This window comes from Pseudorca crassidens, chromosome 10, assembly GCF_039906515.1.
Source record: "Pseudorca crassidens isolate mPseCra1 chromosome 10, mPseCra1.hap1, whole genome shotgun sequence".
Lineage (NCBI taxonomy): Eukaryota > Metazoa > Chordata > Mammalia > Artiodactyla > Delphinidae > Pseudorca > Pseudorca crassidens.
This window is the reverse complement of record NC_090305.1, coordinates 11,238,060-11,251,311: the sequence shown is the minus strand read 5'-3', so window position 1 is coordinate 11,251,311 and position 13,252 is coordinate 11,238,060.

Below are 13,252 nucleotides of genomic sequence, written 5' to 3'. Positions count from 1 at the left end.
TCTACCAGAAAGTAGGTATCCCCTCTCAGTTGTTTTTCATACATGAGATTAAAACAGAAGTAACCTTGAGGCAATGTTCATTTGGGTGGAGAGTAAAATGACAGATTATTTTGTCAATAGTAAGCTGTTAACATTGAGTTCAGTAGATATTTAAAAGGAATTCACTAGAGTCTCCCTATGAAACACTACCTGGGTTTCATGCTTTGGAATCAACTAAGAGACCATTTCATAATAAGCCCTTTTTGCAGCCTCAGTAAGTAAACACCTTTGGATGACGTCCAAGATACCCTTTTATAGAAAATCCTGCCCTTTAGGGAACAGTAATATAGTGAAGACTGAGCAAAGTTAAGAATTCCTTTTGCAAATTACACAGTGCTAGGGATATTTATAATATCCCAAAATAAGAAAGGATTTATTCCACATTGTACACTTTGGTTGTAATCTGGAACTCTTTTGTCACAAGAAATCGGAAACAAGCATATCCTAGTTCCAAGCATAATTTGGCATTATTTTATTATATGTGGTTCCAATTTCTTGGAGTGAAATAAGCCCAGTTTCTTTCCCATGAATCCATTCAGAGTAATCTTTCCAGAGGAGTTTGGCATCAGGGAGAACGTTGAGGAACACACGTGGCTGGAGGTGTTGCAAAGGGGAGCTTGGCCATTAGTGCTGACTTCATAATAGTGAATATGCTGTAGGAGTTGCAGATCATTTTCATCACAACCTTACTTGCAGGTATTTTTTTAACTTTGTGAAAGCTCCCTCTTCAGATGTCTAAAAATCATAAGTCAAAAAGCAAGATGAAAAATAAGATAACTCCCCCCCCCATTTTTTGATGTCAGCATAAAATATGTACGGTAGGAACATTTGGGAAAAATACTATTAGGCAACCTTCTTATGAGGATGTAGACAAAGATGCACTTTTACCAAATGTCAAAATTATGTTGTCACATTTGATATGCAGTGCCACAAAAATGAATCTATCATATAGATTTCCATGGTAGCGGTTCTCTGTGGGAAGGAGTATATTTGGTTAGGGAAATAGTTTGCAATCAAAGTATTATTGCTTTGGGGGCAAGGAGGATGTCATTCAGAATAATACAGTAGCAAAACATGCTGATAAATTTTTAGTTACTGACTTCGTTGTTAATAGGAAGTTGTGTGTGTTAGAGTATCAAAACTAGTTAGCATCCTGTTAGAAATTTCAGCACTGGACTCACGGAACTGGAAGAAAATGGGAGTTGGGCAGGACCAAAGCAAAACCAAGGATTCACGGATCTTCTGGAAAATTAGCGCTACCCACAGTGTCTGAGTTTTAGTTACCAGAGATGAACCAGCAACAATGAAAACTACTTTTCCACTCTGGTTGAAACTGCTGGTCTTTAACCTTGGGCAGACTACCTGTGCTAGAGTAACTCACCATTCGCTGGTTAGCACTTCTATTTGCTTCCATAATTTTGTGCCAAGAGCATGGACTTTGAATTGAACAGAGCTGGGTTTAAATCCCAGCTCTCCCACTTACTACCTGGATCATGTTGGATAAGCTACTTGACCTTTTGAAGTCTCAGTTTTTTTATCTGGAGGAGAGGGATACTCTTATCCTTTACGTGCTATTATTGAAGGTTTCAGGACACATTGTTCAGCAGGTTCTCAATAAATAGGAGTTGTTGTTATGATGATAGTAAATTTGCTTCTCCTCTTAGGGTGATGGTGGCCATTTCCCCCAAATGGCCTGGGAGTGAGTTGAATTTGGGGAGCTGAATTTTGTCATGAAAACCAGATGTGTTGACATTCCATCCTTCCCTGTAGAGCAGCCTCTCCTAGAAACTGCTCCTGGAGCCCATATGGGGCTGCTCCATTTCTTTCTGCTTTCCTCACCAGGAACCCTTGTGAGGCTGCATGCACAGAACCAGGAGAAAAAGTCATAGCTACAACTACAAAAGGGCAATGAGCTCTCATAGAAACCCCATTTAGGGAGGACACCAGGGCTACTATTTAAAATATTAAAATACTCCTCTATGGGGTGGTGAACAGCAGCTACCTCAAATCCCCTGAGTGACCCCCTTTCCTACTGCCCCCAACCCCACTGGTTAGTCTCACGTGTCACCTTGGCTAGACTCTTGTTAGTATCAGTTATTCAATCAAACCTTCCTCTGGGTGTTGCTGTGGGGTGTTTTGTAGATGTGGCGCACATCTACTCTCAGTTGACTTTAGGAAAAGGAGATTTCCCTTGATAATGTGAGTGGGCTCATCTAATCAGTTGACAGCCTTAAGAGTGAAAACAGACTTTCTGGAGAAGAAATTCTGCCTCAAGCCTGCAGCACCAAATCCTGCACAGCCTGCTGGCCTGCTGTACAGATTTCGGACAAGTCAGCCCCTACAATTGCATGAGCCAGTTCCTTGAAGTCTCCGTCTCTTTGTCTGTCTCACCATCTCTCTCCTTCTTTCTGTCTGTCTCTCTGTGTCTTTCTCTGTCTGTGTCTGTCTGTCTGCATGTCTGTCTCTCTATATATACACAGACACACCTTGGAAATATTGTGGGTTTTGTTCCAGACCACTGCACTAAAGCAAATATTGCAATAAATCAAGTCACACGAATTTTTTGGTATCCCAGTGCGTATGAAAGTGATGTTTAAACTATATTAAGTGTGCAATAGCATTATGTCTAAAAAAAAATGTACAAACCTTAATTAAAAAATACTTTATTGCTAACCATCATCTGACACTGCGGGTTGCCACAAACCTTCAGTTTGTAAAAAACCATGCTATCCGCGAAGCGCAGTAAAGCGAAACAATAAAACGAGGTATACCTGTATATATATCAAATATATATATATTATATACATATATTACATATATATATATCTCCTATTGGTTCTGTTTTTCTGGAGAACCGTGCATAATATACCACTGCTGTGCTTTCCTAGAAATCCCCTCTCCCCCATCCAGAAGTGAAAGGGTTAAAGCCTGCCCAGCAGGAATCCAGCCAGGCACCCTTTTCTGTTCTGATTGGTCAGCCTCCAGGCTGCACTGGTTGTTACACATTTTGAAAGTGTTCTTGGCTAGACTCTGCAAGCGAGCGCGTTGCCCAGAGAGGCACGCAGAGGGCAGAGCTTCCCTTTCCCTTAAGGTTTTTTTGGTGTCAGTCTATCATCCCAGCTCTGGTGTCCTTTTCCTTTCTATGTCAAGGGGGTTTCAATTTCTTGCAAAAGAAATTGCACTGCTGATAAACATTAGTTATGGAAAGGTTTTCTTTCAAACCCAAGGGAAGGAACAAGATAATTTCCTCTGGTTCAGGAAAGTCAGAGAAAAATAAAGCTTCTTGAAATATGAACTTGATAAAAATAATATTGTCAGTATGAAATAAAAATGAGGACTTGGAGACAGTTTCATTCAAACTCACTTGATCATGTATAATAAAGCCAAGAGGAATTGGGAATTGAGTGGGGGAGGGATTTTTAACATGCTGAATTGAATCAAGCCGAGCTCTTAGCTTGTAAGTTTAGCTTTCTCTGGCAGAAAGTTGGAAGAGTCACTTGGGCAAGCCCTGTTTTGTTGATGTCAGGGGTCTGGGTGGACAGAGGAATCTGTTGGGTTCCCCAGTTGGAAATATTTCTCTGAGTTCAGAGAAATAACTTTGCTTTCTCCCATCCCCCAAACAAAAACATTTCTCATCTGTTTTAGTAGAGTTGGTCCCTGCAACATAGGACCTTTATATAGATAAAGTCTGTAGTAGCCAGAATGGCCTATCTCCCCAGTTTAGAGAATAAAGTAAGGTCACATTTCTTGTAATGGTCTATCCACAATCACTCTGAGACCCCCATTACACCCAGAGGCAAGAAGTTCAGTGACTCTTTCAGGATTCCGCTCATAGACTGTGGGTATCCCCAGTGACTGCCAGCTTGTTCCGCAAATTCTCCTGGTGGGATCCTGTCATTTAAACCTGACACATGAATCGACACTTGTTGGTTTCGCTGCTCTTCTCTGTTGGTCTCTTTTTCTCTCTGTCATGAAATTTTCCCTGCTTATGCTCACTTTTCCACGTTCATGTTTTCCTTTCACCCCAGCAGTGGATTCTCTCAGGGTTCAGAGGCCCTGAACCTGGCTTCAGGTCCTTGCTTAGTTTCCAGCAGATTCCCACCTGCCTCTTCCCTGCTGCCTCTGCATATCTGCGCAGTCGTCTTGGGGCCCTTCCGGTGGGCCTTCTGCCCTGTGGAGCAGAGCACTTTGACCAAACTCTAGTCAGGCTCCTTTGAACACTCTCCTGGACTAAGCCTCATCATTGGCCTGCTGAGCGCAGTTTAGCGAGAATCCCCCCAACCCTTGATATCTAATCGAGTTCCTCTTAGTGATTTTCCAACCGCCGACTCCCTCATTCTGCCCACTGGCTATAAATCCCCAGCTGTCTTTGCCGGATTTAGAGTCGAGCTCAGTTCTACCCTGAAGTCTCTCTCCCCTACTGCAGTAGCTCGAATACGCTCTGTCTTGCTGGTTTAAACAGATGTTGGGTGCAGTTTCTCTTTGATACCTTCCCCAAGTCTAAAGTCTCTCATTTTCTCTTTATGGCCCAACATGGTTGATAATGGGGACGTTCGCTTGCTTAAGAAGCAAGTGCCACTTGTCACCCACAAGGTGAGTCTGGCTTCCAAGGTCAATCAACCAACTTAATGATGGCATCTGCATTCCCGGCAACTCAGTCAGGCCCCTCCCCAGAGCCCAAAGGGAGGGACTGTGTGATCCACTGTACTGTCCCCTGCAGTGCCTAGCCCAGCGCCACACAACCTTCCCTCCTCTCCCCCTCCTCCCTTATACTGCAGGGCCCAGCTCAGGCTCTCATCAGCCCTTGCCTGACCTATTACAGTGGCCTCCAGGCTGGTTGCCCTCAACCTACCCTCTGCAGAATCATCTCTCTGAGCTGAAGGACTCAGGACTCCTTCCATGATAATCCTTAATGGCTCCCCATTTCTTACAGAGTTAAGACAAAGCCTTTTAAGTGGCCTGTATGGCCCTTCTCCATCCAACTCCTATTTGCTTTCAGCTTTACACTCAGAATAATAGTCCTGAATTGCTTATCTTTTCCGTCCTCATTGTGCCTTGGTCATGTGGCCTGGAATACCTACCATAAGCCTACCCTTTATTAAGAAGCCGGGAAGTTTGCAAAAGATACATGAGACATTCTTTCCTTACCCTGGAGGTTCAGAATGTGTATATTTTTGTGCGGATGGAAGAACAACTGAATAAAGAGGAAGATGGCTTTTTGGCCACTGGGTCTGTGCTTGAAATCTCCAAAGCAGTCCTAGAGGAGTCTTCCTAGGAGAAGAAAGGTTGACCGGTATGCCGCTTGGAATTTAGTCCTTTGTATCTATAGTTTTACTTTGAATTGTGATGTCTCTTCAGAACAACTCGTTTCCTGTTCTCTCGACTGTGGATATCACTTGAACACTTTTCAAGCTATTTTCTTTAGAGAGGAAAAAGATAAGCTGGTTGATTCATGTCAGTATTTCCCTCCCACTATTTCAGGTTTCTTTACAAGGTGCATTTGATGAGAAATCGACTGGTAAACAGTTAGTTACAATTTTAGACATCTCGGCGCTAGGGCCAAAGCATTTGGGGCTAGATGAGGCTGTGAATGTTTCATGATTTCTGATTCCTGACAGTCTTATGAGCCTCTATTTCCTGGTGTTGGGAAACTTTGATCCTATAAGAAGAGATAGGCACCTTGTCTTTTTATTTCAGTTTCATTTCTTTCATTCCCCAGCCCAGTGCTTGCAATTCCAGGCTCCCAGTTCCACTGGAATGTTCCTGGAGGTCTTTCCCATTACCATGATGCTCTTTCCTTCTGAGCTTGCACCTTTAGGATGTGTGCATTTTGTTTTCCCCTGAGTCCGCCCTCTTTTCTGGTTCATCCCCATCTCTGGTTAGTTACCATATTTAGAACCTCACTCTGTCTTTTCGTTCCTTTACCTACAGACAATTTTATTAAGCTTTCATTATTCTGCATGGTGGGAAAGATAAATGAGACAAAGTTCTTATTCCTGAGTCAAGCAATGGCAAAAAAAAAAAAAAAAAAATCTGTAAAATGAAATGCTAGAAATTTGAACAAAATGCACCCAAGGAAGAAGCAATTCCCTCCACCTGCACTTTAGGGGAGCCTTCTCAGGGGAGGCAACTTTCAGCCTGTTTTATGATTTAGGATCATCCTGATAGAGGCACCAAGAGGCTAGTCCCCCCTCACCCCCACCCCCCATCCCAACTTAGATTCTAGCAGCATCTATGCCAAATCGTTGGCGCTGCCTGGGTGAGTGCAAGAAGCCTCTCTCCTCCCCTGTTCACACTGTTTCTACATCTGAGGGTGGGGATAGTAAGATGAAGAAGCCCAGACTCAGCTGGTGTTGGGGTTTTGTTTCTTGCATGTGATCTCAGGGCAGAGCAAGAGGTTCAGCTTCAAGTTGCAACCATGCTGATCCTTAGGGCCTCATGGCCTCTCCTTCCCCCAGGACCTCTCCTGGACTGACCCTGGCCCGTGCTTATTGGATGGGACCCCTCTCCTTTCCTTGGCTCTTGGCATCCACGTCCCTTTGTGTTTCTTGGCGTGGAGACCCCGTGTCTGTCTATTTGGCCTGAAGGGATTGGTCAGGAAAAGTTTCCAAGGAGCCATTCCATTCTGCTCCTACCACGACCTATAAAATGCAACCAATGCCTCGTTAATTTTAAATGAAGCTCCCAGTGTAACCACTCATCTCTGACGGCCGCAATTAACCTCTCCTCCACACTCCTCTCCCTTTGTATTTGGCTGGCTGGTTCCTTGCCCGTTTGCCTTTTCATAACTTGTGCCCCAGGAGATTGCAGGCCGTTCAGTAAAACTCCAGGAGGTACTCTCAAGTTTATGGCCCTTCTCTTTCCACAGCCCTCGGATGACCCCCCGCCCCCATTTCATTCTGCTTCTACTCCTTCCAGACCGGCTAAGAATGCTTTAAACGTGTCAAGTCATCAGACTTCCCCAGGTGGTCACTTTGACCTTGCAAGTTCCTCCCCGAACCTTCCTCCTCGGACTCTCAGACTGGCGTCTTCCGCTCTGTGATGTGTGTGGGTCATGGGTGATGGGATGGGCTTCATCAACGATGTATTCCCACAGCAGGAAGGAGGAAATTCAAGAGTTGGTCTTTTCTTCACAGCTAACAAACCACTGTCTTGCTTGCTGCTGGGGCCCTGGGTTTCTTTGTCCTGCACTAGTCCTGGGTTCATCTCCCCAGGACTATGTTTATTGAGTGGGGGAGGTCCGAACATGTCACAAACAGTGGGACATTCCCCGTGGCCTAGAGGACCGAAGGCTGAGTTTTTTCAAATCGACTTTGTCTACGGTGTATTCGTTTGCACTTTGCCCTTGCAGCGTTCCAAGGCCTTCTCCTGTGTGTCCATTCAGCCCATGACTGTGGACCCTCGATGGAAGGCCTCATGGCTCCCATGTGATTTTCTTCATCTCTCACACCCTCCTCAGCTTAGCCTGAAGGACAGGCCTTGGGGAAAGGGGAATTGCTACTGACAACTTGCAGATGTGGTTTATATCTTGGGTGATGGGAGGACCAGCCTAGGACCCGATGAGGTTTGGGAGGGAGGGGGTGTTACTTATATCCTCAGGTGGGAAGAGACATAGCAGTTAGGGTAAATGCAATACATTGTCTAGAGAAAAACAATCATCTGAGTGCAGAAAGCCCAGGTTCTTGCTGTGGAACGTGAGCTGTGTCCCGGGTCCCTGGGAGGCTTAGTGATGCTGCAATGATGATGAAACCTGTGTCTTTAACTCCCTGACTGCTGGAAATGACTAGTGGAAGACAGACTCTCCATTCCTCAGACACTTGATCCTGCCTAGGAATGGGGGGCGACATCCTGGAGTCAATGTGTGCAAAGTGGATGGTGGGCCGCCTGAGTTTCTCTTTTTCTGACTTTCCAAGCAATTTTCTGGATCTCTTTCCAAATTGCTTTGGTGGACCAATGCACTGGGTGCTCAGGGTTGCCGGATTTAGCAAATAAAAATGCAAGGTGTGGGCTTCCCTGGTGGCGTAGTGGTTGAGAGTCCGCCTTTCGATGCAGGGGACATGGGTTCGTGCCCCGGTCCGGGAAGATCCCACATGCCGCGGAGCGGCTGGGCCCGTGAGCCATGGCCGCTGAGCCTGCATGTCCGGAGCCTGTGCTCCACGACAGGAGAGGCCACAGCAGTGAGAGGCCCGCGTACCGCAAAAAAAAAAAAAAAAAAAAAAAAAAAAAAGCAGGGTACCTAGGAACGTTTGAATGTCAGATAAACAGCAAATAAAATTTTAGCATACGTATATTTGGGATATACTTATACTAAACAATTATTCCTTGTTTACCTGTAATTCAGAGGTAACTGGGCATCCTGTACTTTGGGTGGCAACCCTGTGCATGGTCAGGGCCCATGGTTGGTGTGCTGATGGGCTGTCAGCTATCTCCCTCTCCCTTTATATAATCTAGTCTTCTTGACAGGGGACGATCTATTTCTTTTCCTTAGATATACGTATTTTTTTCTTCTCATTCTTAGCCTCAGCACAGTCAGCATAGCCAATGGATACTCAGCCCTATTGACCCCACGTCTGGGTTTAGGGGGATCAAATCGGGCGATTCAGCACGGGAGGCACCCCCCATGCATTGAGTCCCAACTCAGTGGCGCCTTGTGCCAGGCACTTGGGATAAAGAGCCTCCTGTCAGATCCACAGCAAGTCCTTGATATAGTTATTCCAGCCCCATTTAACAAGTAAGACCCAGAGTTTAAGTTACTTGCTTAAAGACAGACTGCATTTGAACCCTACCTTTTCTTTTGTTCTGGATTCCATACCTTTTCACTCTGTGGTTATACACACTCACGTCTGCTAAAGAAACTCTGTGAAGAAAATTGTCACCTACACCCATTTTTCTCTTAATATCCAGCCATGTCCCAGTAGTCCTAAAATGGACTAATTCCCAAAGATGAATCCTATTTGGAGACCATGTCTGTCTTAGGAGGGAAAGGAGTCCTGTGCTCCTGCATCGGGGGCATCTGTGTTGATTGGAAGAACTAAGGCAAACGTGTTAGAAGCTCTCCAGGTCTGGGGAGAAGGCTCAGTGGGCTCCCACGCCAGTGCACTCCAGGAATCTGTGACCCAGGGTGGGGACTGTAGGAAAGAAGGGTAGAGCTTCTTACTAGGCAGTTCCTCTGAAGGTCTGGTCACTAGGCGAGTTTCTCTCTCCTCCAGACCCCTTTTCTGTCCTTCCACCCTTTTGATTTCCCAGATCCTCCCGCAATCTCTTTGAACTAACCTCTCTCCGGGTGATGTCAGGAAAGCATCCTCTTAGACGCCTGCTTATCTTACAGTGTTGTTTTAGCTGTAATGCTCGACAGCTCCCTCAGATACAAGAATTTAATGCTAGTTTACATCATCTGTCTCTGGCAACGTTAGGTCATGTCATTCTGTGGCTTAAAATTGTATTAGCATTTTCCTCCTTTGTGCAAAAAGGCTATCTTCCTGTAAGCCGTAAGTGCCGGGCAGGAGATTTCAATGGATATGAAACTACTTAAGAGGAAAAAAAGAAAAAAAAAAAAAGAAAGTGTTCAGTTTTTGTCCTTATCATGGTGAAAGTTTGTTTTCCTAATGAGAAATTTTCCAAGAGCTCTTAGTGCTGTGACCTTATGGAATAAATGCGGTGGAAAAGGGCACACTTCCCATGCCGAGTATCCTTTTTACTCTCTTCTGCTCCTCTAAGCTTTCCTTCTGAATGCACAAAACCTGTATTTGTGGCTGCCAAGAGGCCTTCTACTGTGAGGGAAAATGCATTGTAAATCACTCTTTCACAGCCAGTTAACAGGCAGTGTCTTTCTCACCAATACTTACGGTTTTGCTTTGAGTTGGGAAGGTTGTTTTTGGGGCAATAAATTGTGATGTCAGTTATCCTTCACTCTCTTTGCATGTGATTCCTCAGTCGGAAATTGGTGTTCTTAACAGTTGAACCTCAGGGGTCTCCAAGGCTTTGCAGCTGAAAATCTTGGAGTCCTCTGTTTTGGAAAGAAAAGAGAGAGAGAGAGAAAGAGAGAGAGTTGAGTCAGAGAAGGCCTTTTTGTCTTTGATAGGAAATTTGAAATCGGGGGAAGGGGTCTTGGTTTCTTTAATGAAAACTATTTTATGTTAGAGAATTTTAACAAGACTTTAATAAGAAAAGGTTGTGTTTTTTTTTTCTTCTAATTTCAAAATGGAGTGCGTCAAGGTCATGACCATCCGATGACTTACCGTGATGTGTTCTTTTGTGTCAGGGCCTTTGCATATACACATTTCTTCTAAGAAGCACCCGCACAAACACATTTGGATCATCACTGGATCACAATGTAAACTTTGATGAGCAAGAAAATTCCAAGTAGAGTAAGAGAGTGAAAACTCTCCAATTCATGGAAATTGTTAGTGGAAAGCTTCTTTCCCCGCCTCACTTTTTAACTTACCGAGTGGCAGGTGATGATAAAATTATTTGAACACTTAAAAACATATGGTTTCGTAAGTCTCCTCTAGGACTGTTTTGTGACGTTGTCATTCTGATCTCTTTAGGTCATCCGTTGTGAGGAATTGTTTGGCCGCCTCCTCAACAGAGAAGAACCATTCACCCAGAGTTTAGGCAATCCTGGGGAATTAGTCACGCCTGCTGTGGCCGGGGCCAAAAGCTTGTCCACAGCCAAGAGCGCGGCTTTGAGTCTCGTTTCACGTAAAGCGGAGGGGTTATTTAAGGCACGAGGGCACAGTGCTCCTTCAACAGTCTGCTGAACTGGTACTGGGCTGGGGCTTGGCCTGTTTCTATTTTATGCGTAGATGGATCAGGGTAGAGTTGGGACAGTTTGACCTGTGAAATTTCTGACTTATGAAGCTCAGAGATTTTAAAAGTCAGGCAGTAGGGCAGTGAGGTGAAGAGGATGTGCTCTGGAGTCAAACCCTGCGTTGAGTTCTGGCTCTGAGGGTGCGAGCTATATCATCTTGGGCAGGTTACTCTCCCTTTCGTTTCCTCGTTTGTGAAACAGGCGTAATAATGCTAACAGTGGTAGGGCTCTCTCTGCTTCCCAAATATTTCTGGAAGCTTGCTGTTTCTTACCATGTCCTCAGCTGCCACCTTGGTCTAAGTCATCATCATCATATTATTATTACCTTAGCCTCCTAACCAGTCCCTCCTCCCCACACCATATAGTAGACGGAGTGAGTTTTTGAGAAGGTGAGCTCAAAACTCGCCTGTGCCTTCCCAGCTCATGAAGGCAACGTCCTTGCCGGGGATTAGAAGGTCCCACTTGCTTTGTCTCCTCGCTACTTCTCAGGCCTCACCTCTAAATATTCTCTTCTTTTTTTTTTTTTGCGGTATGCGGGCCTCTCACTGTTGTGGCCTCTCCCATTGCGGAGCACAGGCTCGGGACGCGCAGGCTCAGCGGCCATGGCTCACGGGCCCAGCCGCTCCGCGGCATGTGGGATCTTCCCGGACCGGGGCACAAACCCGTGTCCCCTGCATCGGCAGGCGGACTCTCAACCACTGCGCCACCAAGGAAGCCCTAAATATTCTCTTCTTGATCCAGCTGTTCAGACCTCTTTGCTATTCTTAGAGCACAATAAGTGTATGCCTATCTCAGGGAATTGTACTGGCCTGAAATGTTCTTCCCTCGTATCCATCTCCAGGGCTAACATCCTCATTTCCTGCTCAAATATCACCTGATCAGGAAGGCTTACATTCTGCTTTGTGTTTTCCCATAGTTTGCATTTCTCACCGTCCTATATTTATTTATTGTCTCTCTCCAACCCTGGAATGCAAGTTCCACGAGGGCAGTGTCTTTGTCTATGTTGTTTATTTCTGTATCCCCCTGTACCTGGAACAGTACCTGGTTGATTAACCTTTGATACATGAGTGAATAGAATCTGCCTCATAGAGTTGTTTAAAAAAAGAAATGTTATCCTACTTCTGAAGCTTGGCACAGTGCCTTACACGTGGTAAGAACACAATAAACGTTAGCTATCATTCTTTTACTCTAGAGTTTAGTAACGAGAAATTCACTCAGGATTAGAGAATGGGAATTTAACTGTAGCGCTTTGGCACAGCCAATGGTGGGGAGAAACTTCTTTGTTGGATCCTGGGTTATCTTCACAATTCTTCCCTTATGTTGTTTCTTATTTGCCATTTTAATGGTAATACACAAGAGATAGAGAATAATAAAAGGACCTACTAAAGCAGTTACCTTAAACAGTAGGGGTATGCAGGGCTCAGTAAGCGCCTTTAAGCTGGGATAGCTGAGACTGCAGCTTCTCTGATTGAAGTTACAGGCTTGGGGGTTTACTGGAAGGAGGCATTGAGGTGGTGGGTCCTGTGTCCTGTGTTCTAAGCACCATAGGGGATAACGCTCATCTTTTGTATCGATTGCTTATTGCTGTGTAACAAACCATCCCAAAATGCAGTGACTTAAAGCAACAACGACTTATTATTCCTCACAATTCTGTGGGTCAGCGAGGCAGTTCTGTTCCTACTGATGTTAGCTGGGGCGACTTGTGGTGCATTCCTCTGGAGTTGGCTGGGGTTGGGACATCCAGGAGGGTGGTTGTCTGGGGTCTTAACGCTGGTGGTCAGTTGGGAGGCCTTGGTTCTCTTCTACATGACCTCCCTTCAGGAGTCTCTCGTCATTCAATAGGTAGTCTAGCCTAAGCTTCTTTACTTGGTGGCTGGCTTCCAAGAGAGCAAACAGAAGCAGCAATACCTCTTAAGGTCTAGGCCTGTAATTCACCAAATGCTACTCTGGTGCATTCTGTTGGTGAAAGCAAGTCATAGGGAGGGGAAAATTGTCTGCCTCTTGCTGTGTGGAGCAGGGCGCACATGTGGGGCACCCTTGAGAAGGGTGGTCGGCTGCCATCTTTGCAGATGACCTACTGTACCTTTCAATTCACACCAAATGACGGCTTTTGTTTTGGACTCCCCATGAATCGTTACTACCCGTGGGGGAGCTGGACTTCACACCTCTAAGGTTGCAAGGTAAACAGCCTCAGCATCCAGCCGTGTACAGAAGATCCTGACACCTGTTGTGAGGAACACCGTTTTTCTCTCTGCTTAAAAGAGGAGTTGTTAATTATTGATTAAAAGTCAATTTCTTGGGAGCTGTTTGCTCTGTGGTTGAATTTTTTTTTTTTTTTTTAGATTTCGTAAGCATTTATCAAACCCCTCTGACACGTCAGACACTTGCCAGGCTCTTTAACAT